General features: G+C 39.6%; 1 protein-coding gene across 4 annotated transcripts in view; it reads right to left on the reverse strand.

Annotated features, from left to right (window-relative positions):
• SNX8 (sorting nexin 8) overlaps positions 1–14,730 on the reverse strand; it is a 1,131,155-nt gene that overhangs the window by 958,573 nt on the left and 157,852 nt on the right. Inside the window, exon 1 of one of the 4 annotated variants that reach the window (XM_044089559.1) lies at positions 608–705. The exons of the other annotated variants lie outside the window; for them this stretch is intronic. The gene's annotated coding sequence lies outside the window, so the exon portion shown is untranslated. Of the gene's footprint in view, positions 1–607; positions 706–14,730 lie in introns of those variants that run through there. 4 annotated transcript variants of the gene reach the window in all.

The following is a 14,730-nucleotide window of genomic DNA, read 5'->3' on the forward strand; positions in this document are numbered from 1 at the left end:
ACTTTCCGATTTCAAATAAACAGTATTTTTTTCTCCATGCCATGGATGTACACTGCCCAGGCCCAAATCTGCCACTAATATGACAGCTAAACAGTGCTTCTACTGTTCACTAAAACAGCCCACCCTCCCCCCATTACCACAAACACACATACATCTAAAAAACAGCACAGATGGAGGATGAAGGTTTTTGACTTGTCAAAGCCATATCTTGGCAATTAAGCAAAGTTCTGTTACTGCAGTAACACATTCTAGTATAGTTTAATTAAGGCAAAGATTAACAACTAAAATAAAAAGATTAACAAGTACTATACTTTTGTCTTCCCTTGTAGTTTTATACAAATACATTTCTTCATTAATGGTAATAAACACTTTAAATGACAAAGAAAAATACTCCACACATTTTAGACTTTCAGGTATAATTTTTTTTACCATGTAACCCAGGAGCAACAATATTGTATAACTTATTGTGTGTATAAGATAAAGATTCACATTTGAGGACTTTTTAAAAATGTGGACTGGGAAGAGTATTACAATCATAGCACACTACACAAGTTTGTCTGATGAATCTCCAAAATGAATAAATAAAACCCAGCTTGTTTTTACTTACCAAAAAGTATTATAATGACTCTCATGGGTAGGAGAAACATGTACATGTCCAAACATTCTTGCTCAGCCTGTCTCTGGGCTATTCATACAGAAATAAAGAGGGCTAAACCAATTACCATGTGAATGTAGTATCAGGCTTCATAAATTCATCACAGATCAATTGCCTAGTAAGTACCTATGAACCTATAATTCGTGTTAAAAGCATAGCATACTCCTAATGGAATGTGCTTGGGCAGCAATTCCAAACATATTTCCATCCTCTTAAAATTGAGGAAAAACACTCTGGCCAGCAGCTGTGCAAACAGTATAATCGACTGGAATGTTTATCAATGTGCTGTGTTTAAGGCTATACCAAATATAAAAAGATGAAAACATTGCTTTCATTCTTTTCTGAATAGGGATACAAATAAAGCATTACAAGAAGTATTCAAATTCTTAAGTTAGGAACCATACTTAAAACATACCAGAAATACTACCACAGTGGCTGACAAAGCAAAGGCAGTTATCAAGATGCTAGAAATTAAAAACTTAACAGCAGTGCAAGACTCAACAATGAAAGAGAAACACGTAAATCAGAGGGAACTTTTAAAGAAGCCAGAAAAAGTGTTGCTGGTAAGCTTCTAATAAATAATGCACAACACAGCAGATAAAAATATATGCCTATACAACAAATACACAGTATCAACATACAAAATGAATTGCGGGCACATGCAAGTTAAATAAAAATATTTTCATCTGATGGTCAAGTAAAAGATAGCCATCTGCTCTGTAGAATGAGAGTATGTTGCTGTCTTGTAACCTGGAGGCTAGTATTCGCTAAGATGCTGACAGATATGGAATAATGGAAGAAAACAGAAGCATTTCCATTCTCTTATTTTTTTCAAGATATTGTGTGGGAAGGCAGTGCACTTGTGTAACAACCTGATGAGGCAGAAGAAATATCCCACAGCAATACAGCTGTCAGATAATGTTGTTTATTTCCAACTAGAATACACATTCTAGTCGTACATTTCCTAGTCAGGACACTACAAAGAACATTTCAGACCAACTCTGCCCACAGTATGACTGGGACTGGCAAGGCAAGTGTAACATGCAATCATTAAAACACAAATACGCCATTCCAAGTATCAATAAAGGCTGTCCTCCTAGTTCAATACAGTAATACAGCAGGTCGTATCCCATAAAACTTCATTTATTTAAACTGCCAAACAAAAAACAAAGAATGGATTGAGCGCTTTCATCTCCAGCCTGGAGACTATCAGAATCACATGCCCTGACCACATTAATTCATTTATATAGTGAAGGAGGTAAAATACCAAACATTATAGTGGTCTGCCAATTAATTAAAACCTTTTGTTGTCAGTTTGTAGTGGGGAACATATCAGTGTGCATGTAAAACAAAGGTTGTAGGTGTCAATACTGTTATTACAGTGTGACAACGAAGGGTTAAATAAGGCCGGTTTGAATTAATTGGCAGACCAATATAATGTTTGGTATTTTACCTCATTCACTATACAAATGAATTAATGTGGTCAGGACATGTGATTTTGATGAAGTCTCCAGGCTGGAGATGAAAGCGCTCAATCCATTTTTTGTCAGTTTAAATGTAATGAAGTTTTATGGGATACGGCCTGCTGTATATTTGTATTGAACTAGGAGGGCAGCCTTTACTGATAATTAGAACGGCATACTTGTGTTTTACCAGTTTTGGAGTTCATGTTTTGGATTAAAAGTTTTTTTTTTATGCTGGTTCCCGGTACCGAGGAGACCCACAGTATGGATAACCGCTCTTTGCTCAGCGAGCTCATCAGGGTTATTCAAACCCATTCGCAAACTACTATTCAGCTTTCTGACTCGGAAGCTGAAATACCATGTGCACAGAGCAGCCCTGCACAAATGCCCGACATAGGGATGACGTCAGATGCCAGGGAAGAGAGGTCTACGACACCCAAGAGGAGAGAACGACAACAGGGAAGCAGTAACAGGGACAACGGCTGTAATTTGCGACAGAGGGCTCTTAATTCTTCAATTGATGACCCACAGATAAGGCAACTACAAATCTACGCAAACATGGACTTTAATCTATGGTTGGGGAAATCTTTCTCTACCACTATGAAGGGAAGCGAACTGAACCAGGTGGAAAACGCCTCTTACAAGGACAAATGTAAGACTTTTAAAACCGAATTAACTAGATATAAAACACTAGTGCTGGACAACTGGTATGTTATTAAATGTATTGAGCAGGAAATTGTGCCGAAAGGCTTGCAGTTTCCAAATAACACGGGTGAAGACGCTGAACTTTTAAAAATTATTTGTAATATATTAAATGATTGTGGCATTGCTATTTTAAAAGCTAGGATTAAAAATAATGAAGTATTGATGGAACAATGTAAAAGGGACATTGATCGGCTTAACAGGGAGCTAAATGCAGGTTTGTTGTTTACAGTGGCAGAATTTAAAAATGTATATCTAAGAAGTTTGCAGGATGTGGACAACTTAATTACAAAGAATCACAAAAGGAAACTGTCCAAACTAGAGAGAGAGATATTCATGAATACCAACAAAGGGGACCTTACTATTGTGACAACAAGAAAAGGAATTTTGGTTATACCAATAGATACAGGGACACCAATTCACACTATACCCACTGGGATGACTGCGAACATGTGAGGTTTAGGGAGAACTTTAGTTACAAACCACCATACTACAATGGTAGCAACCAACACCAAGGATTTGAGAATGATAAATCGAGGTATGGGTAGCCCTTTGGGGGGGACGGGGGACTGAGGAAGTCAGAGAGAATTTGGAACTTGGTCCAACAACCCTCCTACAGGGAACCAGTACACGCGTCTACAGGGGAAGAGGGGCTACAGGAGATAGATGCAAACATATCTATTGGGAATCTATAATACATAAAAGAGAATGATAATACTAATGAGATGATAGTTGATAACAAGGATGATGGAATTGACACTGTTGACTGAGAAGAAAGTTATGGTGCATACACAAAATTTTTAAATTTATAACTATACGGACTTGTTGGTTAATGATGATTATTTTAAGTTATTTATAAAAGGTTTTACCTTTGTACCAGCAAAACGACCAAATACTGAGGATGTAATATTTAATATCAAGTTGTTTACCAGGAAATTAAATTTGGCACACATATTTAAGGATGACCAGCATCATACCCACAGTAATACGCTGAGGAAAAGAAGTACTTACAACCCCCCCCCCCGCCACATCAAGACATACAGAACTTTGAAATGTGTGTTACTAGCATGATAAGGAATGAATATGCTAAGACTAGTATGACTAATGTCAATTTAACATTCAACGAGAAGAAATTACTAAAAGATTTAAGTGAGAATGAGAGCATCCGGGTTATGAAACCGGATAAGGGGGGAGGTGTGGTATTAATGGACCAATGGGATTATAAAAAAAGGATGTTAGATATATTGGACCTGGATAGCAGATATACTATTGTATCAAGAAATGAGTTAAATATTTCATATAAAAAGATTGATCTGATATTAGAAGATAATCTGCTTCAGAGACTGATAGATATAAACCTATACAACTTTTTTAAGGGTACCTAAACCTGTTACTCCTGCCATTTTTGGCATTCCCAAAATACATAAAGGTATTTTGGGAATGCCAAAGGATGGGGTATAACCTATTTACCCTTACTGACTAATGGTGGAAGTTTTATTAGCAGGAGAGTCACTAATAACATTGAACTAGTGGACAGTGAATTTCCGTACTTGACTTTGACTTACCACAGGGAAGTGGGGTGGATAAAAAAGTGTATAAATGAGATCTGGAATATGTTTAATAAAATGCCCACAAGAGTGGAGGCGTTTCAAAAACCACTGAGGTATAGTTTCAGGAGGAATATGAATTTAAAAAATATACTGGAGAGGAAACGGAATGAAGGTAGAGGGGGACATGCCCAAAAGCTGGAACTTTTAATGTGGGAGGTGTGCCCAATGTTCTTTTATAGCTGGCAAAAAGGAATTCGATATACCCACCATTGGTTATAGGATAAATGGGAGGACATATTTCAGTGGTTATACTAAAGGTGTGGTATACCTGGCGTACTCTACACGGCCTGTTGGGCCTATTACATTGGAAAATAGGAATGTAATCTAAGATTACAAATTTATGAACATACACGGGACATTTTAAAGAATGATAATAATGCCCTAAATAGACATACCCTTAAATGTAAAAATACGGACTATAAATTTTGGGTATTAGAAGAGGTTGGACATAATGAGAGAGAGGGTGATCGGGAGACCCAGTTGGAATTTCGGGAAATTATGTGGCAATTAAGACTGGACACATGTCACAATCCAGGTTTGAATGACCACATTTCCATCACCCCTGCTTTAAAATTGCTCTCTACTGATCGTAAGAGATGTAAATAATGCAATTTAGCTATTTAGATACTTTCTGCTAGATGGAATACCACTCCTTACCACCATACAAATATAAATGTATAATCTTTCCATATGCATTTTTCTATTTATATGTTTTTTTATAAATATTTTATATATATTCATATATTTATGGCCTTTATAAGGTTTTTAAAGTGGGTTTAAAATTGTGGTATGCATTTTACTTATATTTACTATTATTTTATATATTTATATTTAGCATTCAATGTCCCACAATAAATTACTATACTGATCTATTATACATTTATGTATGTATATATATATATATATATATATATATATATATATATATATATATATGTGTGTGTGTGTGTGTGCAATAACTATAGATTTTTTATACTTAAAAGTTATTAATTCACAAGGTTTTAGAACATGCATTTAATATATTTTCTGAGTTTGTAGAGAGAAATAAGTCAGTGTGTATGCAAAACAAAGGTTTTAGGTGTCAACAGATGGTTGTATCAACACTGTTATCACTGTGCAATAACTATTATTTTTTATATTTAAAACATTTAATATGCATTAATTCACAAGGTTTTAGATATGTATTTAATGTATTTTCCGAGTATGTAGTGGGGAAAAAGTCGGTGTGTATGTAAAACAAAGGTTGTAGGTGTCAATACTGTTATTACATTGGGACAACGAAGGGTTAATAAGGCCAGTTTGAATTAATTGGCAGAACAATATAATGTTTGGTATTTTACCTCATTCACTATATAAATGAATTAATGTGGTCAGGACATGTGATTTTGATGAAGTCTCCAGACCGGAGATGAAAGCGCTCAATCCATTTTTGTCAGTTTAAATAAATGAAGTTTTATGGGATATGACCTGCTGTATTATTGCATTGAACTAGGAGGACAGCCTTTATTGATACTGGAGTTTGTGTTGTGGATAGCATGCAATCATGCTGTCTGGATAGAGCTGCCCTAAGAAAAGGAGACAGGAGAAAAAGTGGATAGGATATGGAATGACAAATCCTAACAGAGTGAGAGTAGCTCCCGACTAAAATTAATGAGAAGTCTATCTCTTTATGAAGAAGCTAGTGGGACAGTTAATAGTAGCCAGCTTCACAATCATTTTGAGTGTAGGGAAAGTACACTTCTGCAAGTAAAACTTACAATAATGGCAGATGTTCGAATTATCACAGTTGCAGTAGCGTTACCTACAGGAGTTATGTCCTGCCAAGGATATAATAACCGTCCAGCTTCCAAAGCTTCACAGCACCTTTCACGTGCCCAAGCTGTAAACCAGTTTGAGCTGAGCTGAATAAAAGACAAGTCTTGGCAGAAAGCCCTTCAGAGATTTCCTACTAGCAGAGACTGGAGGCTAAGCCCTGAAAGGGCACTGCTAGGAACAACAGTTATGTTCATACCCGGACATAAAAAACACACCAAAAACAGAAGGGTGATGGAGGGAGGGGGCATCGACTGCAGCAGTAATCATTTGAACATCTACCGTTATGTTACATTTTACCTACACAACTATATTATGTCCATTATATTGATCACTGCTGCAGTAGTCTTAGCTATATGGGTCGATTACCTTAGCTAACTACATTTGGGAGCTGGAAGGAGAAGAGTCCAGGAGCCACTGGGGAATGATCCTAGAAAAGAAGTACAGTTGTGTACACTTACCATAAATGTAGATGTTTGAGTGTATTCACTGCTGCAGTCATTACATTTGGGTAATCTGCTGGCAGGTTGCCCTCAGTTGGACTGATTAACAAAGTCTTGGGTCCTGCGTCAGTTGCTGTCACTTCTTCCATGACGTCAGATCGTCAGGGGTATTAAACATGCAGCCGACGCCATTACATCAGTTTTTCTTGCCCCAGATGTCAGGTGCCCCCCAAATGGGTAGCAAAATATATATATATATATATATATATATATATATATATATATATATATATATATATATATATATATATAATTAGAAACACAAAAATATACCTCCAATCAAAAGCAAATACACCAAAAAGGCTTTTAAGCATAATAAAAGAAGAAGAGGTATAGTAAAAGAAAACAGGGGGAGGGAGGGTAACCAGGACTGCAACAGTGAATACACTCTAACATCTACATTTATGGTATATGTACACAACTGTACTATGTTCATAGTGTTTCACAGTTGCAGTCATTACATTTGGGTAGATTCCCAAAGCTAAGGTTGGGAGGATGAATTTATACAGCATTAGGACCAGCTATAAGGCCCTTCAAATCAGCAGTGGCAAAGCCAGCTCTGGATTTAGAGAAAATTGTAAGTGATAATACTTGGTGAAAGTATGAACTGAACTCCAGGTAGCAGCTTGTAGAATATCCCTGGTAGGAACACCTCTGAGAAAGGCTGCTAAAGTAGATGCAGCCCTGGTGGAATGAGATCTGATCACCTGGGGGATAGGTTTTCCATGGTGCTTATAACAGAAATGAATACAATGGCTTATCCATTTAGAAATGGTTTGCTTTGAAATAGCCTTCCCCTCTGTCCCCCAGCAAATGCTACCAGCAGTTCAGATTTTCTTTGAGTTTTAGTCCTGTCCAAGTAGAATCTAAGTTGTCTGTGTACATCCAATGAATGCAAAATCCACTCTCCCTTGTTCTGTGGATTGGGAAAGAAAGTTGGCAAACGAATGGACTGATTAAGAGCCACACTGGACACCACCTTGGGCATGAATGATGGATTGGTCCTGAGTGAAACCCTGTCCGCATGAAAGATGATGAAAGGCTCCACTGCCATAAGGGCCTGTAATTCAGATATCCTTCTTACTGAAATGATTGCTAAAAGGAAGGCTGTTTTCCAGGAAATAAATTTTAGCGGGCTCGAAAGGAGGTACAGTAAGTTTCTCCAATACAAAGTTAAGGTCCCAGGCAGGGGTTGGAGCTCTCCTGGGTGGTCTCAAGTTTTTGGTCCCTCTGAGATACTGCTTTAGAAGAGGAGGAGAGAAGAGGGGAGGGTCTGTGTTGTAATGAGCTGAAATGACTGAGGCATGGATTTTTATGGACGAGAAAGACAGGCCCTTGTGAAGCATCTCAGTTAAGTATTGCAAGATCCGAGGTAAATTGGGCACTGCTGTGCTCATCCCTTGAGATGATTCCAGGCACAGAATCTTTTCCATTTGTCATCATAAGATTTTCTAGTACTAGGTCTTCTCGCCTCCAAAATGACATCCATCACAGGTTTGCTGAGGGATGCTAAGGGGATGCTAAGGGTGAGTTTAAGTGATTAGCCAAGCTGCAAGATTCAATGTTTGGAGCTGAGGGTGCAGAATTTGGTTCTCTTGCTGAGACAGTAAGGAAGGTGTCTGAGGGAGGTGCCAGAGAGAAATGTGTGGCACACTGCGCAGGAGTGGGTACTATTGTTGGCGAGGCCAGTCTGGAGCAATCAAAATCATTTTTGGTTTGTCCTGTTTGACTTCTAGTAGAACTTTGGAGAGCAAAGGCAGAGGGGGGAAAGGCATAGCCTGATAGATTTTTCCAGCTGAAGGACAGAGCATCCACTTTCCTGGCTTTTCTGTGATGAGTTCTTGTGCAAAACTTGTCTAACTGGTAGTTTTGGGGTGAGGCAAAAAGATCCATGTCTGGGCTCCCCCATTTGCATGTCAACATGTTGAAAATCTGTGGTTAAAGTTTCCATTCATGAGGGTCCATGAGATTTCTGCTTAGTTCGTCTGCCAGAACATTCTGCTTCCTTGCAGGAATTGAGCTTGTAGTTGTACTTGGTAGCTCAAGGCCGTGTTCCAAAATGCCATGGCTAGTTTGCAGAGGGGGTAGGAATGTGTACCCCCCCCCGTTTGTTTATGTACTACATAACCATGGTGTTGTCCATCTTTATCAGTAATCGTCCTGGATGAAGGTAGTCCTTGAAGGCTGTCAGTGCATTCTGTACAGCTAGCATTTCTTTTTGATTGATATGAAGGTGCATTTGATTTGGGCTCCATTTGCCCTGAATGCACTTGCCTGCTAGATATGCCCCCCATCCATAGTCTGATAAGTCTGTAGTTGGGGTTTGGGTGGCAGGGGGTGGTGTAAATGGCAATCCCTTGTTTTGGTGACAGGCCTCTGCCCACCATAGGAACTCTAGGCGCAGGCACAGTATGACAGGAATCACTGTTTCCAGGCTGTGACAATGCTGACTACATAAACTTTTTAAGTACCACTGAAGTTTCCTCATATACAGTCTTGCATACGGAATTAGAAGACTGCAGGAGGCCATGAACCCCAAGGCTTGCAGTATTTGCCTTACAGATAGCAGTGTTTTTGTGGCCACCTGTTTGAAGTAAGTCACCAAATGAATTTGCTTTTCTGGCGTAAGGAAAGCCATCTGGGCAGTTGTATTCAAGCTTGCACCCAGGAATGTAATTTTTTGAGAGGGTACCAGTTGAGATTTCTTTTCGTTTATGGTATACCCTAGACAGGTTAGAAGTCTTTTTTTTTTTTTTTTTTTTTACAAACGCCAGATGTTTTAGAAGAATGGCCTGGTTTTCTGCCTGAATTAGACAATAGTCCAAGTATGGATATATTTGAATATTTCTTTGCCTGCAAAATGCAATTAATGCAGCCAGGCACTTTGTGAATACCCTGGGCGCAGTAGGCAAGCCAAAGGGCAGTGCAGAGAACTGATAATGCATGCAGCCTGCTTTGAAGCGCAAGAATCTTCTGCAAGATTCCCTGATTGGGATATGCAGGTAAGCCTCTTAAGTCAAGAGCTGCCAACCAGGCATTCTTGCCTAGCATAGGAAGTAACTGGTGAAGAGCCAGCATCTTGAATTTTGGAATGTCCAGAAAGGTGTTTAGAGTAGACAGGTCCAGAATTGGATGCCATGATTTGTCTTTTCTGGGTACCAGGAAAAGTCTGGAATAGAAACCTTGCCCCTTTTCCTCTTCAGGTACTAGTTGAATAGCCCCCATGTTTAGGGGGGAAAGTACTTGTTTCTGAGCCTCTGCCCACTCAATGGAGTTGGCAGCATGTGAAAATGAAATCTGTATCCCTGGGATACTATATTTAAAACCCATTTATCCCAGGTTATAAGTTGCCAGTTTCTTGAATGAAGAGCCAGTTTTCCCCCCAAAGGGGCGGCTAAGAGGTAAGTGCTTGGTAACTTCAAAGGGAAGTCATTGAGACTGTTTACCATAGGGTGGTGCCTTGTTGTTTCCAGATTTGGAAGTGGAACCATTGCTTAGTTCTGAAAGTCCCTTGGGACTGAAATCTGGTGGTTTTGGAATGTCTGGGCTTGGCTGTAGTGGCTCTGGAATGAGCTGGAAAGGACCAGTTTTTAGTAGGCCAATGCCTACTAAATCTAACAGGTTGCACTTGTAGGAAATCTTTCACAGTTTGCATAGATTTAGCTTTATCTTCCATCTTTTTTAGAACTTCTTCAGCCTTATTGCCAAATAAGCGGTCCTGCTATAAAGGAGCATCCAAAAGTTTTGCTTTAACATGATCAGGCAGAGACTGCTCCTTAAGCCAAGCATGCCTTCTAAGTACAGACCCAGTAACAGCAGCCCTACAAGAGGCCTCTAAAGAATCAAAACCACATTGCAAAGTATGTTTGCCAACTTGCTCAGCCGAATGCAATAAATCCTGCAAATCTTTATTCTCCACACAATCAGAAATCATCATTTTCTGTTTATGCAGTCCCACAATAAGCCGTTGATATTTTAGCATATGGAACTGACAGTTTAAAACCCTGATTGCTAAGGTTGCAGAAGTATAAACCTTTTTACTCCATCTATCCAGCGCCCTGGAAAGTCTCTATCAGAAGGGGTAGGATTTTTAGCAGTAGAAGTCTCAATGCCCTTGGGCCCTTGAGAAATGGTTTCAGGGTCCGCAACAGGATTTTTGAAAAGGAATTTGTGGGACTCGGGAACCCTGTAGTACCTGTCTGGCTTGCTAGGGGCTGGAGGCAAGGAATCGGGGGCCATACTGGATTCAGAAAACACATCAACAATATCTAGAACTGGAGGTATAGCTAAAGGCCTATGCTAAGGAAGAAGGAGGAAATCCCTAAGCCTCTTTTTGGATTCAGAGAAATCCTGACTTTCCCAGTGGAAATGCTCCCCTAAGGTATGTAAAGTTTCCCAAAAGAGAAATCCTCAGACGGAGAAGCAGAGGGAATGGAATCCTCTGCATCAGAGTCCTCATACGTAGGAATGGACAAATCCAGATCATTAGAAGAGGTGTCAGAAGAAACAGAGTCCTGTTCAGAAGAGTCATAGTCAAATTCAATCCTAGGCCTCTTGGTGGGGGTGGCGGGGGGGTTGACTACCCCTGATAAGAGTAATTAAATCTTCAGCCATTTTGATCATTTGTTTTTTAGGCATAGGAGCCTAAACATGTGGCCTGGGCATCGTTTTTTTTTTTTAGACACAGATCGAGATTTAGGCCTTAGCACTGACGTTTGAGCCGGTTTAATATGCAAGTCTGTAGGCCTTAATACACCCTCAGAAGCCGATGCCTGCCCAGCGGCTCCGGACCCATCCAAGGAGAAATCCACAGGTTCCATATGTGAAGCATCTCATGGCATACCGGACTCCGAATGGGTCTCAGTAGAGGCCTGCAAATCAGAAGTAGCAGGTATCGGGGGCTGCGAAAGCGCCTCACTGTGTACCGGCGAACTGGCGACTGGGTTAGGAGAAGCATCGTCTGCAGTTTTGGACCTCACCGGCCTGTCTGTCATTTTCTTTGCGTTTTTTTGGTACTCCGGTAGTCGGATGGCTAACCGACTTCATTTCTGGATAATTAAACAGAGAACTGAAATATTATGAAGCAAAAATGTACCGACGACTGATAGTGCGCCGATTAAATAAAGCACAAAACCGACAGCAAGGTGCGTCGTGGTCAGGGCCTAGGCAAGGATTACAGTACAAATGAAAATCCTTATGGAGGTATTTGCTTCCCACAAGTAATACAATTATTAACTTTTACTAACATCGGTAAGGAGAAAGAAAACGTTTCCCCAACGGGGTACTTAGCTTTTGGTTCTGAAACTCGAAAACTTCAAGAGTTGGCCAAGCGGCACTTGCGAACTGCTTCTGCTTCGGGCACCACGCAGCAAGAAAGACTGATGTAAATGGCGTCAGCTGCATGTTTTATACCAGACGTCATGGAAAAAGGGACAGCAATCGACGCAGGACCTAAGACTTTGTTAATCAGGCCGACTGAGGGCAACCTGCCAGCAGATTACACAAATGTAATGACTGCAACAGTGGAACACGATGAACATCTGGACCTACAGAAGGAATCAAGCCGATAGTGCTTTGCAAAATATGTACAGAGGACCAAGTAGTACGTTCAACAATACTTTTAGAATCCAATCCTTTCCAAAAAGCCATAGATGAAGCCAAGGCCCTGGTAGAGTGGGTCTTCATCCTGTTTAGAATAGATTTGTTATGGTGAGTATTGTGACATTTGGCTATCCCACCCAACTGCCAACAATTAATGTGCCGTCCCTTACTACTGTGGGTCAGTAACTAAGGAGACTCAATCCTCACCACTATCTCCAGTATGAGGCTGTCATTTAAACAGGAGTAATATTTCACAATTTTCCCCTACGAGCACAACAGGAACATGCTCCATTTTCCTGGGGCTGGACTATATACCTCTGTCCACCCCAAATGTACTCCTCATTACATACTTCGGAGCAATGTGTCCCAGTTTAAGACCTCTAATACAATCACACTCAAAGTAAATTTAAATCTCACATATCCAGCCACTTCTGGGAAAGCCTGACACACATTTCCAGCTGTGTCCCTTCCCGAAAATACAGTAATGATGGCAGCAATCAGAGTGTTTTCATGCACTTCTAAAAGGGTGCCCAATTATGAAAATTAAATTTCAAAATAAATGATAGCTATGACCAGGGCAGCTAGGCCTTCGAGGGGACGTGGGGAGCATCAATCGGGTATAAGCACTCTCTAATCTCTAAAGAGCATACTGATTTCCAGCCACAATGTAAAGTAATGAAAAACATTTAACAAGTAAAATGATTACAAGAATATAAATCAATAACTTTCAATAAACACCTGAATTCAATCACCAAAAATGTAAAATTAAACTTAGGACAGAAGTCCATCATTCTAGAAAAACTCTGAATAACTAAACTTTCCTAATCTAACTAGAGAATACCATCCCTGATGCAATCTAAATGATAACAGCAAGGCAAAGACAGGCTTACAGTTTTTGGCGAGTTTTCTTTTCCTCGGGTATCACTGCACAGCACTGTAGCTAACTGAAACTTGTCACAAACTGCTGAGTACTTGACTAACCGCACGGCTTAAAAGTCTTGACCGTCTTATTTTTGAAAATAACAGTCAGCTGTTTGAAAAAGTTATTTTTCCTGTCAATCAGCTGTTCAAATAATCACCAGGAACTCTCTAATGACATCACCTACTGTACAGCTGATTCTCTACAGTACTTTAGAACCTCACTCACAAACGTGCAATTAGAAACATATCAAAACACTGACAGAGTCTTAAAACATTCTGTTTAAATAGGAAAATACTAAACATTTTAAAACCTATTTACATTTTCACAATTAGGCATGCTGGAATACAATACAAATTAATCTAAGAATATGCACAAATCTCCTGCCAGACATTGTAACACAGATGACAGTGTTTTCAGTTTCTTCACAATAATAATAAAAGTTAAAAGCCTTAGACAACCATTTGGAAATAGTCTGTTCTGGCACAGGTTGTCCCCTTGATCTTCACAAGAAATGAACAAATGATCCAAAGATATGAAAGATTAGTTCTGTCAAGATAGTACTTGAGTAGTCTGTGGACATGCAAGGTATGAAGCATCCTCGGACATGCAAGGTATGAAGCATCCTTTCTCCCTCATTTTTAGACTCAAGAAAGAAAACAGGAAGATGGAAAGTTTGGCTTAAAAGTAAACCTGAATACCACTTTAGGCATAAGAGAATGATTAGTTCTCAAAGAAATTGTTTCCCTATGGAAAATGAGAGAGGGTTGACTCACCATAACAGCTTGCAACTCAGATACCCTACTTGAAGAGGTTAGGCCAATCAGTAAAACTGTTTTCCATGTTAAGAACCTCAATCAGCCAGATTAGCTGGTTCAAATGGAGCAAGTGTTAACTTTTCTAACATAAAATTAATATCCCAAGAATGCACCATCGGTTTTCTAGGAGGCCTCTTATGCAAACCCCCCTTTTTAAAAACACCTTGAAATGAGACTACATTCAAAGAGATCAATGGGCAGAAATGCTGAAATGGCCTATAAATGACTCTTCATAGATGAACAAGAAAGGCCATAGGATAGTAACACTCACATATTTGTAGAACCAGAGAACAACTAGCCATGAATGGGTGCTGGTTATGCTGTTAGCACCAACCAATTGGTTGTGGTTTGTATCAAGCACCACTGTTCTTATGAGAGTAGATCCAGTCTTTGATGAAGTTTGTGGTAATTGTTCCTAGCCATTTCCAAAAGAAGAGAAAACCACAGTTGCCTGGGCCAGAAAGGAGTCATCACAATGATGCTGGGGGATTACTTCTGAATCTTCAGAAGTACCCTGGATATTGGTGGAAAGTATGGAAAAGCAAACAGGAACATTCCTATCCAAAGAAAATAAAAAGCATCCATCTTCCAGGCCCTCCTGCATGGAGTCCTGGAACAGAATCTTGTCAGTTGATTGTTCAGAGAGG

The sequence above is a fragment of the Protopterus annectens genome, chromosome 12.part0 (assembly GCF_019279795.1).
Source record: "Protopterus annectens isolate FY-2018-M chromosome 12.part0, PAN1.0, whole genome shotgun sequence".
Taxonomy (NCBI): domain Eukaryota; kingdom Metazoa; phylum Chordata; order Ceratodontiformes; family Protopteridae; genus Protopterus; species Protopterus annectens.